At 48.9% G+C, this 4,566-nt stretch overlaps 1 pseudogene; it reads left to right on the top strand.

The window, feature by feature from the left end:
• Positions 1 to 1,827: 1,827 nt before the first annotated feature.
• On the top strand, positions 1,828 to 2,571 carry LOC136460706 (uncharacterized; annotated as a pseudogene).
• The last annotated feature ends 1,995 nt before the right edge of the window (positions 2,572 to 4,566 follow it).

The raw sequence follows: 4,566 nt of genomic DNA, 5'->3' as shown, positions 1-4,566 counted from the left end.
AGTTATCTTGGGCCGTGATTGCTGAACTGGAGCGTCTTGCACCTTTGTTGCTCTACAAGATGGAGATGATCTTTCCACCCGGCTTCTTCCTGCCGATGCAGCATCTGATTTTGCACCTATCACGCGAGGCACGTTTGGGGGGGCCGTGTAGGCCCGTTGGTGCTATCCAATCGAGGTGTCTAAAGGTTCTTCGGAAAAAGTGTAGAAATAAAGCTAAAATTGAGGCTTCCATGGCAGAGGCATTCATTCTAGAGGAGGTGTCGAACTTCACAATGGCGTACTATAATGAGACCCTTCCCAGCGTGCACAATCCACCCCCTCGTCACAACGTCGTCGAGAGTTCATCGAACCTCAGCCTTTTCATAGGGCAACTCGGAAGAGGAAGCGCAGGTACCCCCAAGAACTTGCGAGATTATGAGTGGTGCACTATCTTCCTCTACGTGTTGTTGAACCTTGAAGAAGTGAATCCTTATCAGAGGTAAGTTCTCAATGAGCTTGTTACATACGTCGTCACTATCCTCCACCTATCGATCCGACCCCCTTGTCTCTTATTTTTTAGGGAATTTATTAATGAATACTAGAGAGGGAATAGGGCTCCTTCCCCTCAAGAAGAAGACCATCTTCTCAAATATGGTGTGCCCGATTTTATTTCCTGGTTCTATATGAAGGTACCATCCAACTTACCTCGTTCCAACTTTGAGATTCCACTTTGCTCCTAGGAGCGAGTAATGTAACGATCTACCTAGCCTCACCTTGCAGGGCCGCACGGATGCGGAAATGAGTGATGAATTCAAACAGGTTGGCAGGGGCTTCTCCCATAGGGTCAAGTCATTCACCGTTTATGATGCGAATGGCTATCGCTTTCGCACGAGAAGCTACGAGGAGAGTCGGCTCAACCGAAGCACCACGTGCACCGGAGTTCGTATGCCCGACACCGATGAGCGTGACTATTACGGCATCGGAGGGGGCAATGCATGCCATGTCAATGGCATCTAGAGCCTCCTGCTTTGGAAGCACTACCCTGGCAGGGTCACCCACGCCGGGGTGACAGGGTTGCCCTGGTCGTGGGAGCACTTCACCAGCATCGTGGACCCTGACCACGGCACCCTTGCGACAAGGATCAAGAGGGAGTTCTGGGTGAGTCTTCATCGCACCGCATTGCTTAGTACTACGCATTCGTTGGACGTTCTTGAAATAATGAAATGATACATGATGTCTGTATGCAGGACTACTTCACGTGCGAGGATGGGAAACAGGCCAAGGCGGTGCGAGTGCAGAACAAGGTCTGTAGAGAGCGACTCAAGGACCTGTACCATGAGGGGTGTATCCAGTGCATCATCACCTACAACGCCGACATGCTTGGCCGGGTGGTGAGGAAGAGGGAAGCCAGGTAGATGATGCTCCAGAGGGAGACCGACCTCACCAGGGAGCAGTACCTCCAGGTAAGTAGGAAACATTCATTCTAATTCCTTCCATGAAAAATAAGTAGGCTTCAATTCATCTTCTGACATGTCAAATACTTGATGTCATGCAGATGTGTCCTGCTTGGTGCTCCAAGTACAAAGACTGCTGGGTGGACATCGTGAACAAGTGGGTCTCGAAGGACACGTACACTCAGCGCAGAAGTCGTCGGAGGTGTCGCCTAGAGATGTAAGGGCCATCACACCACCAAGGGAACCGGCCCCTCCTAGTCTACATAGAAAGATGGGTACGCTTCTGTTGATCTATTTATTTATTTATTCTAGCGCTCAATTGTCATTACTTGTAATCATCTTTGTGTTTTCCTCGCAGTTCCAGTCGCATGGTGGCTAGGAAATCAATGAGTTCATGGGGTACGCCCTGGCTCACAAGGGCCCAGCGACAGCGGCAAACAACGTCTACAACCCGGAGGACGGGGCCGACGCGTACACCAACGCGAGCGTCTACCCCAAGCTTGCTGAGTACACCTCGGCGGCTCACACGCGCCATGGGGAGGACTTCGATCCGACCACCCAGCCCCTGGATACGGACCTCATGATGAGGTTGGGAGGAGGGAAGCAGCATGGCTGGTACTGGATGGCCAACAGCGCAATCGAGTCGTCCTCTGTTCCCAGACTGAGCCAGATTCGACAAACCAGCACGAGCTCCTCCAACATCCCCATAGCACCTCGACAGCCGAGCTCCACGCAGATGATGGCGGCATTTCAAGTAAGTACAGTTTTATTCGTCGTTCACTGGTTTTACACATGTACCTGGCCTTTGCATTGTTTAAACCTTGCGGTTGTAATATTGCAGGCCCAGCTGGCAGAGTTGCAGGCCCAGCAGATGGCCCAGGCGGAGGCCCATCAGCAGCAGCTGGAGGCTATCCAGCAGCAGTCGGCGCGTCAGCTGGAGGCTGTCCAGCAGCACTCGGCGCGTCAGCTGTAGGACGTGGCGACCTACTTTCAGGGCCTTCAGATCCCGGGTTTGGTCCTGCCTCCGTTGCCTCCCTCGCTGTTCGCTCCACCCCCTCCTCCTAGTCCTACAGGGACTCCGGTGAGTATATATAGTTGTTTATTGCTTTAGCTTGTGCGGCCATCCTGCAGGTACTAATAAGATCGCTTCTCCTTTGTGCAGGCACAGTCGGTGGGTTCGAACCCGACTCCTCTAGGTGGCCCTTCTCCACAGCACGGTTGGCCGGTTGGCACGGTTGGCCCGACTCCATAGTACACGTGGCCAGGTGGCGTTCCTCCGTCTACACAGCACGGGTACTCCGGGTGGACAGGCGGACATCTTCCGCCGCCCGGGTGGACGTTCCAGGGTAGCCCTCCGCAGCAAGGGTGGCCTTCGTGGCCATCTGGGAGCTCTTCACACTCTGGGGGCCATGGGAACCAAGGGATACCTCTCATTCTGCTTTTGGACTTGTGATGGTTATGTTGGACTAGTGATGGATTGGCTTCTGTGAGGGTTATGTTAGACTTATGTTGGACTAGTGATGGATTTGTATGGATGTACTTGTGATGGATGGATGGATTTGTTACGGATGAATTTATGGATGGATTTGTGTTGAATTGTATGGATGGAATGTGATATATATGTGATATATGTGATATTGTATGGATTTGTGTTGAATATATGTGATATTGCATGGATGGAATGTGAAAAAAACTAAAAAAAAATTTACCCAGATTTGCTGAGTGCAAACACTCGGCAAAGCTGGGGAAGTTTTTCCCAGCACAATAGCTTTGCCGAGTGCTGATACGGCACTCGGCAAAGTGACCATAAGTTTGCCGAGTGTCAGCACTCGGCAAAGATTGTTTCCAAAAAAATTACTTTGCTGAGTGCCTGTCAGAGCGGCACTCGACAAATATTATTTTTTAAAAAAAATTAAAAACTCTTTGCCAAGTGTCTGCCACGTCAGCACTCGACAAAGAAATTGGCAGATGACGGTGGACGTTAACTTTACCGAGTGCTGATATGGTACTCGACAAAGGCTTTGCCGAGTGCTCAACAGGTGGCACTCGAGAAAGAATTCTTTGCCGACGAATTCTTTATCGAGTGCTCTTTGTCAAGTACGGCACTCGACAAAACCTTTGCCGAGTGTAAAGCAAGCTTTGCCGAGTACGACCTGCACTCGGTAAAGAACCAGAATCCTGTAGTGCTGGGATGGGGCCAACGTAGTGGTGGTAGACTCGTAGTAGTAGTTGTAGTAACCGAGTACGTACGCGACTGGGACGGCTGGATCGGTGGACCCGTAGACGCACGGGAGCTTCAGAAGTCCAGCCGTTATGGCTTTCGTCAAAGGGTTGCTGTGCTGGTACTAGCAGTGCTGGCGTAGTGTAGAACTACTGCAGTTGCAGGACTGTAGAAATAAAGTGTTCACTAGGTAACACGGCCGCTCCGTTTGATTTCTGTCTTCAAGCCTGGTTTAGATTGCAAGTTTTTTTACTTTTTCTCCATCACATCAAGGCCTTGTTTAGATGTCATCCAAATTCCAAAATTTTTCACTCTCTTTCCATCATATCAATTTTTAGCCGCTTGCATGAAGTATTAAATGTAGGTAAAAAAATAACTAATTGCACAGTTTAGTTCGAAATCACGAGATGAATCTTTTGAGCCTAGTTGGTCCACGATTGGACAATATTTGTCAAATAAGACGAATGTGCTACTATTCATCGGGTTGAAATTTTTTCGCGATCTAAACGAGGCCCAAATCTTTAGACACATACATAGAGTATTAAATGTAGATAAAAAATAACTAATTATACAGTTTGATTGTAAATTACGAGACGAATCTTTTGAGCCTAGTTAGGCCATGATTAGACAATAATTGTCAAATACAAACGAAAGTACTACCGTGTCAAATACTGATTTCTAACCCCAATCTAAACCAGGCCCAAATATAAATGTGGGTACAAAACTGTTATGTGTGAAATTTCTGATTTGTACCCGTGGTAAAATTTGCTCAAAAGCTTCTCCACGATGTGTCAGCGCACACACCGCATGAACCACGCTGCCGTGCCCGGTTATCGACAGCACCTGTTCGGCTGGTAACCTTTCTATTATCTATATTTTTTTTGAAAATAGAAAGGTTCATGCCAAAGGTGC

This window comes from Miscanthus floridulus, chromosome 6 (assembly GCF_019320115.1).
Source record: "Miscanthus floridulus cultivar M001 chromosome 6, ASM1932011v1, whole genome shotgun sequence".
NCBI lineage: Eukaryota > Viridiplantae > Streptophyta > Magnoliopsida > Poales > Poaceae > Miscanthus > Miscanthus floridulus.
The sequence above is the reverse complement of the archived record's forward strand: the minus strand, read 5'-3'. Positions and strand labels throughout refer to the sequence as shown.